At 40.4% G+C, this 13325-nt stretch overlaps 1 pseudogene; it reads right to left on the bottom strand.

Moving 5' to 3' along the window:
* Positions 1-11394: 11394 nt before the first annotated feature.
* Positions 11395-11932, bottom strand: LOC698044 (small ribosomal subunit protein uS13 pseudogene; annotated as a pseudogene).
* Positions 11933-13325: the final 1393 nt, after the last annotated feature.

Genomic DNA, 13325 nt, shown 5'->3' with positions numbered 1-13325 from the left:
GAGGGGACTTGTAGAATGAGAAGGGTAGACCTAGGTTCTGGGTTCAGTAACTTTAGATGGAGCATAGAACAAAATGCAAGTTGATTTCCTCATCTACAAAGTGGAAAAGTAGCTACCCAAGGTCATTTTCACCACTGGAGGTGTGAGTTTATACTTTTTTTTTTTTTTTCCCAAGACTGGGTGTCTATCCTCCTGCCTCAGCCTCCAGATTAGCTAGCACCACAGGCATGTGCCACCATGCCCAGCTAGTGTTTTATAGAGACAAGAGTCCTGCTTTGTTGCCCAGATTGGCCTCAAATTCCTGGTCTCAGGTGATCCTCCCCCTTCAGCCTCCCAAAGCGTTGTTACACATCTTTTAAGTAAAAAGATAATGCTGTAAATCAGCTATATTGGACAGTCACCACATTGCTTCTAGGACTGTATTAGAATACTTAGAGACGTTGAGTTCAGCACACGTCCCTTAGGTTACATAAGAGCATGAATTATCTTCTGCTTTTGTATTAACTCAACTACACTTTGATCAAAGTCCTATTGCCATTAGTTATAATTTGTTGAATGGCTGAACTTGGTATATTTACCAGGACTTTTGGTTGTAGGATAGGGAGAAGTTCAGACTAGCTTAAGAAAAAACTGAATATATTAACTTGTAATTCCAGGAATAAAATATATTAAACACATCTGAATCCAGGAATCCAAAGAATGCCCCGGGGACATAGTTGTTTATTGCTTCATCTTATCCCTTTTTATATTGGCCTTATTCTTTCATATTAGCCTTACTTTTTCATGTTAGATAGACCAGAAAAGATCACCCCTTTTATACTTGAAGGATGACATACCACCTAGAGTCCCAAAATCACTTTTTTTTTTTCTTTTTGAGTCAAGGTCTCGCTCTGCCACCCAGGCTGGAGGGAAATGGTGCAATCTCCGCTCATTGCAACCTCCACCATCTCACAGGCTCAAACCATCCTCCCACCTCAGCCTCCCAAGTAGCTAGGACTACAGGCATGCACCACCACACCAGCTAATTTTTGTATATTTGGTCGAGATGGTGTTTTGCCATGTTGCCCGGACTGGTTCTGAACCCCCGACCTCAAGCAATCTTCCCTCCTGGCCTCCCAAAGTGTTAAGATTACAGGCATGAACCACCACATCTGGCACCAAAATCACTTCTTAAGAGAGATTATGATTGGCCAATACCTGGGTCATATTTTATACCACATAAAATGGGTTTCTCAGTAGAAAGAGTTCTGTTTCCAGAAAGCACAAAGTGATTACTACATTCTTGCTATTTCGAGTGATGTCCAAACCAGCAGCAATGGCATCCCACAGAAGCTCATGAGAAAAATCAACTGTCAAGATCTACCCTAGAACACTGACCCACATGACCCAGATGACATTTTTGAGATAGAACTTTGTAACCACTGAGACAGTAGGCAGTTGTACCTTCGGGATTTTTTTTTTTTTTTTTTTTTTTTTGAGAAAGAGTCTCACTCTGTTGCCCAGGCTGAAGTGCAGTGGCACAATCTCGGCTCACTGCAACCTCTGCCTCCCGGGTTCAAGTGATTCCCCTGCCTCAGCCTCCCCAGTAGCTGGGATTAGAGGTGCACACCGCCATGCCTGGCTAATTTTTGTATTTTTAGTAGAGACGGAGTTTCGCCATGTTGACCAGACTGGTTTTGAACTCCGGACCTCATGTGATCTGCCCACCTCGGCCTCCCAAAGTGCTGGGATTACAAGTGTGAGCCACCACGCCCGGTCTTACCTTTGGAATTTTTAAGTCAGCAATCAACATTTCTCAAAACTTCCATGACAAAATAATGACATAATTCTACCTTTTTCATTTTTTGATATCAAAGTCAATACAGAAGGGAGACAAATGTTTCCAACTAGACAAAAACTTTATTAATATAGTTTATTTTGACTTTTGAGAAATATAATCTGCAATATTTAACAAAAAAACTGAGAAAAATAATGAGGAAATGAAATGAATGAATGAATATGGAAGGATCACTACAAATCCAAGACAACCAGTGGTTTGAAAATCCAAAGGTATGTCTACCTGGAAATGGAACCAGTATCACTGTATTTGACTGTTGGACAGCATAAAGTTAAACATATAAGGAAAAAAATTTTTTTGAACCACCTTTGCAAATACCAACTTAAATGATGTCAAGATAGTATATCTTGACATAGCAAAAAAGCAATAAAGTTGCTTTGGAATAGTTTCTAGCATTTACATGTCAAAAATATATATCCTAACATTATTCAAGAAAACAAATGTTTACAATGTTTATATTCCAAATCTCTAACACAGCATAGCTAATTCTAACTGGAAATGGATTTTTGCTACTTCTGAATTCAAGACCTAGATAAGTTCTCACATCAATTTCCTGTCCAAATAATAATTATTACTCCTGGCATTGGTAGGTCTCTGGGGAAGTTAATAAGACAGTAAGTTAGGACATAACTTTGTATAATTTGGAAGTCTGTTTACTAGTTACATAGAACAGTCTTCCCAGTGAATAGATGGAAATGAGAGATTAAAATATACTCTCTTAATTTTTAACCTTAAAAAATGATGTTAATTTCACCAATTCATGGGTGCAGTGGCTCACACCTGTAATCCCAACACTTTAGGAGGCTGAGGAGAGATGACTGCTTGAGCCCAGGAGTTCAAGACCAGCCTGGGCAACACGCAGAAACTCTGTCTCTACCAAAAATACAAAAATTAGCCAGGCACTGTGGCTAATTTTACTTGTGGTCCCAGCTACCTGGGATTCTGAGGTAGGAGAATCACCTGAGCCCTGGGAGGTGGAGTCTGCAGTGAGCCATGATCATGCCACTGCACTCCAGCCTGGGCAACAGAGTGAGACCCTGTCTCAGAAAACAAACAAAGTTCACCAACTCATAGCTCTAACAGTGATAATAAAACTAACGATAGTCAAAGTATTATGCAGTAATTATTTTAGATAATGTGAATTTTTGCCAAAGGAAAAGCTGTTCGATTCTTATAGAATATAGGAATTTATACTTATTAGGTAATTTTTGTCAAATTAATTTACAACTTAATAAGAGACAGGCAAATCGTTAGAATAAGCAGTCAGGAGGATCTGGTTTATTTGCTTTTTTTTTTTTTTTTTTGCTTTTTTTTTTAGGGAAATTCCACATTTCCACCTTCTAGTGCAAGGCACACTTTTATAATCCAGATAGCTTGACAAGTCTGAATCCCAAAGAATAGTATTAAGATGGCTAGAATAAAAGGAAAATAGCAAGAAACTAAGATAACAGCACACACATCATGCAAACTAATAGTATGCTGGTAGCCTATAAATGCATATACAGAACCTACGGCAATAAAATCATATATGCTTTCTTTTCTAGTTTGTCAATTCCAAATACAAAAGCAGAGGACAAAATGTTATGTTCCCTCTCTTTCACCATTCTTCCTCCCATTTGGAAAGCCAATTCTAGAAAACCTTTGTGAGGAAAAGCCATAGGAATCTATGCTGTGTAAGGGAAGCCATGGACAAATGCCCCAGGCTGGTGAACTTTCATGAGTCTTGAGCAAACTGATCAGCAGACTGATGGGGAAAATCCCGATAAATTCTCCATTGACTTGCTCCCTAGGTGAGTTTCCTGTGGCTGCTATAACAAATCACCACAAAGCTTAGAAAAATAGAAATTTATTCTCCCACAGTTTTGGAGACTAGAGGTGGCAAAAACAAGGTATTGGCAGGACCATATTCCTCTGAATCCTGTAGGGAAAAAATATTTGCTTGCTTCTCCTAGCTTCTGGTGGTGCCTGATGTTACAGTTTGGATGTTCGTCCCCTGCAAATCTCATGCTGAAATGTGATTAGTGTTAGAAGTGGAACCCAACCGGAGGTGTTTGGGTCACGGAGGCAGATCCCTCAAGAATGGCTTGGTGCCTTCCCCAAGGTAATAAGTAAGTTTTCACTCTATTAGTCCATGGGAGATCTGGTTGATAAAAAGAGTCTGGCACCTCCCTCTCCCATCACTCTCTTGCTCCTTCTTTCACTATGCTTGCCATTTGCCTTCCACTATGACTGAAAGCTTCCTAAGGCCCTCATCAGAAACAGATGCTGGTTGCATGCCTTTTGTACAGCCTGCAGAACAATGAGCCCAATAAACCTCTTTTCTTTGTAAATTACCCAGGCTCGGGTATTTCTTTTTTCTTTTTTTTTCTTTCTTTACTTTATTTCTTTTTTAAAAATACAGAGTCTGGCTCTGTCACCCAGGCTGGAGTGCACTGGCACAATCATAGCTCACTCGCTGCAGCACTGCAGACTCAATCTCCTGGGCTCAACTGATCCTCCTCCCTCAGCCTTCCCAGTAGCTGGAACTCCAGGTGTGTGCCACTATACTCAGCTATTTTTTTTTTAGAAACGGTGTCTCATTATGCTGTGCAGGCTGGCCTCGAACTCCTGCCCTCAAGCAATCCTCTCACCTCGGCCTCCTAAAGCGCTGGGATTACAGGCGCAAGCTTCCATTCCCAGCCAATATTCCTTTATAGCAACACAAAGTGGACTAACAGCTGGCAATCCTTGGCATCTCTTGGTTTGTAACTGCATCACTCCAAAGTCCACCTCCATTGTTTTAGGGCCACCTTCTCCCTGTGTATCTCCGTCTCTCCATATGGCTTCCTTCTCCCTGTGTCTCTTTCTTCATAAGGATACCAGTCATATTGGATTAAGGGCCTACCCTACTCTAGCATGACTTCATATCAACTAATCACATGTACAATGACTCTATTTCCAAATAAGGCCACATTCTGAGGTATTAGGGGTTAGGGCTTCAATATTTCTTTTTGGAGGATATAATTCAGCCCATAACACTCTCCTTCTCTCCCCAAAATAGAACATGATAACAGTATAGTATCCATAAGGAAGAGCTTCCTGTTTAGAGTAAATATAGTTAGCTATTCCTAACTTTACAGAGCAGACTCAATCCTGAACCATAAAATCAATAGAGATTAAAGGAAACTTTTTTTTTTCTAGACACTGGTACTGTGGTGGGTGAGTACTCAAAATGGGAGATAACTAACCTGAGTTCTGTGTCACTAATCATCAGAGAAACGAAAAACAAACCACAATGAGATTGAATGTGGTTTTTGTTGTGGGGAAAAAAAGAAAAAAACCACAATGAGATATCATCTCATGTCAGGCAGAAAGGCTATTATTAGAAAGTCAAAAAATAACAGATGCTGGCGAGGTTGCAGAGCCAAGGAAAACACTTATACACTGTTGGTGGGAATGTCAATTAGTCCAGCCACTATGGAAAGCAGATTGGAGATTTCTCAAATAACTGAAAATAGAATTGCCGTTCAACCCAACAATCTATTGCTGTATATATACCCAAAGGGAAAGAAATCATTTTACCAAAAAGACACCTGCACTCACATGTTTATTACAGCACTATTCGCAATAGCAAAGACATAGTATCAACTTAGGTGCCCACCAGTAGCAAATTGAATAAAGCAAATCTGGTTCATCTAATAGTGGAACACTGTGCAGTCATAAAAAAGAATTAAATCATGTCCTTTGTAGCAACATGAATGCAGTTGGAGGCCTTTATCCTAAGTGAATTAACACAGAAGGAGAAAAGCTAACACTGCATGTTCTCACTTATAGGTAGGAGTTAAACACTGGGTACAAAGGACATAAAGATAGCAATAACAGACACTAGGGACTCCAAAACGTGGGTGCGGGAAGGGTTGAAAAACCACCTATTGGGTGCTATGTTTTCTTTTGGGTAATGAGATCAATTGAAGCCCAAACCTCAGTTACATGCAATGTACTCCTGGAACAAACCTACACATGTACCCACTGGGTCTAAAATTTAAAAAAGAAAGTAAGAAATCTAAATTCTAGTCCACATCCACTAAGTGGCCCAATGAACTTGAACAAGTGATTTAAGTTCTCTGGGGGCCCCATTTCCTGTTTCCTAATCTATAAAACAAAGACCCTTCCGGCAATATCTTTCTACTTCGAGTGCCTGATACAATGGAGTTAAAATACCATAGCCTTGTATCCAGGCTTTAAGATTTCATATTATTGTAACATTCATAATTTCCCTAGATTTTAACCAATATTTCAGCTTAAAACTTGCACAATTTAACCCCAGTCACCTAATGGATAAGGCACTGGCTTAAAACATTAATTAATTAATTAATTTAAAAATAAAAAATAAAGGAGTAGAATAAAAAATTAAAATTAAAAAATTTTTAAAAGTTAAGATAAAAAATAATTTAAAAATTTTAATAAAATAAGTAATAAAAAAGTAAAAAAAACACATAAAAATAAATTAAAAATTAAAACGAGAACTTATACAATTTCATTTTACTCTACGAAATAATTTGTACTACTATGTAGGCCACTACCTTATTTCAAAACAGTTGAAGCTCACCACATTCTTTCAAGGCTAGCCACAAAATTATCCAGTGACCACAGTGTTCTGGGAAGTGTACTGAATTAAGAATTAATAATCTTTAGCCAGGTTTGGTGGTTCACGCCTGTAATCCCAGCACTCTGGGAGGCTGAGGCGGTAGGATCACGTGAGCTTAGGAGCCTGAGACCTGCCTGGGAAACATAGCAAGACCCCAACTCTATTTATTTTTTTTAAGTAATTTGTTTAATAAAATGTTTTTTTTAAATTCTAACTCCCAGTCTTCCTATAGCCAGCCAATCACAGTGCAATGCACCCATCAGTAAACTCCCTGGATGTTAGCTTCTTCATTCCTCTCAAGACAAGTGAAAGTTTTCCATGACTTCTGAAATTTCTTCTAGCCAAATATTGTACGTCTTTTCAATGGAAATGAAATTCAGGAGAGATCTTTCTTTTATAATGCCACATACTATGTAATTTGGGGTTAGTTTGGTTATCTAGTCATAATTCCACGTAAAGTAATTAAAATCTTCCTAATTCCAGCATGAAGATATGTATTTTTGCCGAGTGTTAAGTAATTTTAATGTATACTCTTTAAGCCAAGATATAAATTTTAAAATCTCCAGGAAATTATCAGTAAATAATTATGTATTTACTACTACATAATTATGTATCAGGAAATGTATTTGATTTTTCTTTTTTCTGTTTTGTTTTTTTTTTTTGAGACAGGGTCTTACTGTGTCACCCAGACTGTAGTGCAGTGTCAGGATTTCAGCTCACTGCAACCTCAGCCTCCTGTGTTCAAGCAATTCTCCTGCCTCAGCCTCCCAAGTAGCCTACAGGCATGGGCCACCACACCAGGCTAATTTTCTGGGGGTTTTTTGTTTGTTTGTTTGTTTGTTTTGTTTTTTGAGACAGAGTCTCACTCTCACCCAGGCAGGAGTGCAGTGGCACGATCTTGGCTCATTGCAACCTCCGCCTCCGAGATTCCAGCGATTCTCCTGCCTCAACCTCCCAAGTAGCCGGGATTACAGGCGTGAGCCACTACGCCTGACCAATTTTCTGTATTTTTAGTAGAGACAGGATTTCACCATGTTGGCCAGACTGGTCTCGAATTCCTGTCCTCAAGTGATCTGCCTATCTCTGCCTCCCAAAGTGCTGGGATTATTGGCATGAGCCACCACACCCGGCCAGAAATATATTTGATTATACATTATAACGTGTGTGTGTGTGTGTGTGTGTGTGTGTGTGTGTGTGTGTGTGTGTGTCTACACACAAAAAAAACTTAGGAAACTAATTTGTGGAAACAACATTTGAGTTGTAGTTGGTATAAGAGTTGGCTGGTACTCAGGAGCCACTGCAAAGCACTTGCCTGCTTATTTATGGTAAAGGTACTGCTGACTCTGGCTTACATAATGAAGGAGGGAAACAGGAAGACCATAAGGTAAGCAGAAACATTCCTTCTAAGGGAGGTTGAATATTTCTCTGTTCACCTTAACGTCGTTTACTTCCATGGTAATCTCCAATTTAGTCTTAACATTAGAGTCTTTCAAGAGGAAAAAAGGGCCCTGGGATATTTCTATTTGGGATAATGCTACTCAAGTACGGAATGGAAAAGCTTGGAGAAAATGGTAGCAAAAAGTCTCTGCTACCAATCCCTCTTATTACACAGCACGATTTCTTCCAAAATGCCTTTGGTTCAGCTCTAATGAAATACAACGTAATAGAGTTTTGTTACCTTAGAGTATAATCTATATGCCTCTTTGACACTTAGCTTTCTTGATTCAATAAAGGAGAAAAAAAGTTCCAGTGTAAGGAAAATCTATTAATGCATTAAGTTCTCTAAGGTACTATTCTTTAGCACTGTGAAGCACTAGCTTACAAAATAACATAGGAATCAAAAAGCTATGACCAGGTAGTACTCGGAGCGTATATTCTGAAATTAGGGAAAAGATCGTTTGTTTGTCTTTCTTAATCTCCTTTCTAAACCCATGTAAAATGATTTGGGAAGTGGAAAATGGCACACATATTTTCTTGGCCTGTCATATAAATATTGTCCTATCAAGCTCTTACAATATGCCAGGTATTGCGCAAGGTCTCTTTATGTACATTATCTTATTAATCCTTACAACAACTTTCAAAGATTAGTATTTTGTCTATTTTTTTTAGTTGGGGAAATAATGTTCACAAAAAGATTGAGCAACTCTCCCAAATCACACACCTGCCAAATTAAAACTAATCCACATCCAGGACTATCTGAATTTAAAGTTCTTGCATTTTACTGTCACACTACACATATCAATTAACCTTTTATCTGACCCAAGGCTTTGTCTTCAGAAACACCCCCATTAGCATAAAACTCATGCATCCCACAAGACTCCACAAGAACTAGACATCAGAGTGGTAAATATTGCCAGTTGGAGAGAAGAGATTAGAAGACCCAGAATTTCAGGTTCAATTGTGAGCAGCGCTGAGCTCCTAAGGGAGGTCCAGATGGGAATAGGAAATTTAAAGGCAGACCGCTATACACTGTTTTCACAGAGGTAAGTAAGGCTGGACAGTCAGCAGCAGCTGCTGGTACAGAGAGAAAGGTCAATGGGAGTGGACCTGCCAAGGGGTGGGAGAGGCCAAGGTAAACGCAGGAGAGAGGACCTGATTCCAAAGGGAAAACTAGGTCACAGCGCAGTGCTCTCCCAGGCTCCTTGCCCACTGGAAATGCCTCAGTGAATGTACCTGAACTGTCTTGACAGTCAGATGACGCCTCGGAAAACTGAACTAATTAATCCTTTCACGTGATGGGAGAACCTCTTCTGCTTTTCATTTTTTCAGTGTTATGAATAATAAATAATGCTCAAAACACTTAATTAAATGGAAGTGGAAAAACTGGTTTGACTTCAAAACATCCCTGAAAAAAAAAATCAAACAAATGAAAAAGGAACCCAGCAGTTCACAGCCTGGGCAACATGGCAAAATCCCATCTCTAAATTTAAAATACATGCACACACACACTTATATATAACATATACATATATATTTTTTCTTTAAATCCCTAATGCACATTAGGCTTTTTGAATTTTAAACTTCTAACGTCCGTTCAATTATCAAGTAAATCAACAAACATTTATTTTACTTAACACTAAATGCTATGTATAAACTGAGAAAATTAGAACTGGATCCATTACATTTCCAATAGTTTCAAGTTATTATGCCATTAACTATTGCTGGATCCTTCCTGGTGATGGTGATGGCTTCTAAGGTCTTTTCTTACATACATCACCCTTCGCATTTTCTCAAAAAGATCATTCATTCCCTCAGCCTAAATTATCAACCCTTTGAAGATTTAAATATCTATTATCATCAGTCCTACTTTCACTCATCTCTTTGCCCTTATTATTAATAACATTACAGATATTTTACTTGGTAAATTCTCCAGTTTCTCAAAACAAATATTTCTAAAATGAACTCCTCATCCTTCCTCATATATCTAACCACATCCCTACATCTTCCCTCCTGGAATTTCTGATTTCTGTTAAAGGAACCACTCTCTTCACCCATTCACTCCACTGCCTCAATTAGAAAGTCCGTTTTCTCTAAGAACAAGGTGGTATTTGGCCCGCCATTGCCACTCTCTTGGTCTAGGTTTCTGTCCTGTCACATACTCCTCACGCCCTTCCAACCATTCTAAAAACCCAGTTAAGTGTCAACTCCTCCATGAAGTTTTTTTGATCAGTCGGCCACTGGTGATTCATCCCTATAATCTCAGCACTTTGGGAAGTAGAAGCAGGAGGATCACCTGAACCTGGTTCAAAACCAGCCTGGGGCCGGACTCAGTGGCTCATGCCCACAATCCCAGTACTTTGGGAGGCTGAGGCCGGCGGATCACTCGAGGTCAGGAGTTCGAGACCAGACTGGCCAACATGGTGAAACCCTGCCTCTACTAAAAATACAAATATTAGTTGGGCATGGTGGCATGCACTTGTAATCGCAGCTACTCAGGCGGCTGAGTAGCTTGAACCTGGGAAGCAGAGGTTTCAGTGAGCCAAGATCATGCCATTGCACTCCAGTCTGGTGATAGAGCGAGACACTGTGTTAAAAAGCAAAACAAAACAAACAAAAACAGCCTGGGTAACATAACAAGACCCCATTTCAATACATAAATAAAAGTTTCCCGGCCCCTTCCAACCCTTATTGATCCCTGTCGCTCTGGAGTGCCCTCAGCATTCACTCTACCTCACAGCATTTGTTCTTATTAATAATTTATTTGTCTTACCTCCCCAACAAGACCATAAGCTCCTGAAAACAGGAAACAGATTCATTACTTCTTTTGTACTTCATCCCACCCTACCCTTCAGTTCTCACAGTGATTAACACTTGGGTTACTGATATGGACTGAATTGTGTCCCCTGCAAATTTATATATTGAAACCCTAACCCACAATGTGATTATATCTGGAGAGAGAATCTTTAGGAGATAATTACAGTTAAATGAGTTCATAGGGTAAGGCCTTAATCTGATAGGACTATGGCTTTGTTAAAAAGAGGAAGAGAGGTCGGGCACAGTGGCTCACGCCTGTAATCCCAGCACTTTAGGTAGGTGGATAACCTGAGGTCAGGAGTTCGAGACCAGCTTGGCCAACATAGTGAAACTCCGTCTCTACTAAAAATACAAAAACAGTAGCCGAGCGTGGTGGCACACGCCTGTAATCCCTGCTGCTCAGGAGGCTGGGGCAGGAGAATTGCTTGAACTCAGGAGGCAGAGGTTGCAGTGAGCTGAGATCGTGCCACTGCACTCTAGCCTGGGTGATAGAGTGAGACTCAACCTCAAAAAAAAAAGAAAAAGAAAGGAGGAAGAGAGAGAAGGAAATCTGACCTCTCTGTCATGTGAGGACACAGCAAGAAAGTTGCAGTCTGCAAGGCAGGAAGAGGGCCCTCACTGGGGAACTGAGTCAGCCTTCACCGTTTTTTTGGTTTGTTTTGTTTGTTTGCTTGTTTTAAGGTATATAAACTACTAACAGACAAGGCCTATAGACTGATTTCTTCTTGGACACACCCACAGTATGGCCACGGTGATCAGTCGTCTTGGTGTGCTGGCTTCGGACATGAAGGCCCCAGGAGTGGCAGAGCCCTCTTTGTGCCCAGATCTTCTTTGGTCACTCCAGCTCTTCACGGAGCTTGTTGTCCAGACCATTGGCTAGGACCTGGCTATATTTTCCATCCTTTACATCCTTCTGTCTGTTCAAGAACCAGCCTGGGATCTTGCACTGGTGTGGATTCTGTATCATGGTGATCACACGTTCTACCTCATCCTCAGTGAGTTCTCCCACCCTCCTGGTGAGGTCGATGTCTGCTTTCCTCAACACCACATGAGCATATCTTTGACCCACACCCTTAATGGCAGTGATGGCAAAGGCTATTTTACACCACTCATCGATGTTGGTGTTGAGTACTCGCAAAATATGCTGGAACTTTTCAGGGATCACTAGAGACATGGTGGTAGCACAGTGGCGGCGTGTAGGCCTCCTGTGGAAACTGCCTGCACCTTGATCTAGAACTTCCCAGCCTCCAGAACTGGAAGAAAATAAATTCATGTTAGTTAAGCCAACTAGTCTATGGCGTTTTGTAATGACAGCCCAAGCCGATAAAGACGAGAAAGTGGGGATGCTGTCATTACCAGTGCTGCTTTTCTTCTCCTTTTACTATTAAAATTTCATCTTTGGCCAGGCATGGTGGCTCACACCTGTCATCCCAGCACTTTGGGAGCCTGAGGCAGGTGGATCACTTGAGGTCAGGAGTTCGAGACCAGCCTGACCAACATGGTGAAACCCTGTGTCTACTAAAAATACAAAGTTAGTCAGGCATGGTGGTGCATGCCTGTAACCCCGGCTACTTGGGAGGTTGAGGCAGGAGAATCGCTTGAACCCAGGAGGCAGACATTGAGGTGAGCCAAGATTGCACCATCACACTCCAGCCCGGGCAACGAGAATAAAACTCCTTCTCAAAAAAAAAAAAAAAAATCATCCTTGTGAAGGAAAGAGAAGGGCCTAAAAGTGTTTTTTAATTTTTTTCTGTATGTGAAATAGCAACTGAGAGGATTATCAAAAGAAATGAAGGTTCTTCCTGACTGCATAGGTTCTAACATAGGTGTCTCTGTCCAACTTTGTACCCCTCCTTAACGGTAATAGTGTTCCCTACTCCACAGCTTTTAACTTTGAGGTATATGTGAGCTAATAAACAGTGAGCCTTGGTGAGCTTATTCTTATCACCTTGGCCACCATGAATAGTTGGAGGATAGGTAAATGACCCAGTACTCACCAGAGGGATACAAGAATAATTTGGGGAGGATTTCTGGGAAATTTTCTTGCTCTTGCCAAAGAGTTGTCAGGACACGTGTTCTCTCTTCCTCTGGAAATCGTTGTATGTGGAGTTACCTCAGCTGTTATTTAATGTGAAAAAAGCCAGGATATAAATGAAGCAGACACAGACAGGAGCAGAGTTGAGAGACTCAAAATAGAAGTCAAGCTGGAGCCCTGATCTGATTCTACCTGAAACCTGACTGCCTCTTGCACTTTTTAGCTTTGTGAGCTAATAAATTTCCATCATTGCCTAAGCCACTTTGAGTCTGACCTTTAATTACTTGCAGCCAAAAACATCCTTATTATAGAAGTGAAGGCTAAGCCCATCACAACGACACAATTATTATTCACAGGAGAAAACTCAGCTCTTGTCACTCTTTGTATCTGCACCTGACCCAATTCGACCCCAAATGCCTTCTTTGAAAATACATTTGTATGTCCTCTCAAGTATTCTATCTCTGCTAATTGCTAGTCCATCTCATAGCCTGAGGCACTTTACTCTGGAGCACATTAAACTGGAACGTACATTAATTTATCCTCTTGGATCAACAAACTAAAGTCTCTGATAG

The sequence above is a fragment of the Macaca mulatta genome, chromosome 6 (assembly GCF_049350105.2).
Source record: "Macaca mulatta isolate MMU2019108-1 chromosome 6, T2T-MMU8v2.0, whole genome shotgun sequence".
Classification (NCBI taxonomy): Eukaryota; Metazoa; Chordata; class Mammalia; order Primates; family Cercopithecidae; genus Macaca; species Macaca mulatta.
Note: the sequence above shows the minus strand (reverse complement) of the source record. Positions and strands in the feature narration are given on the sequence as shown.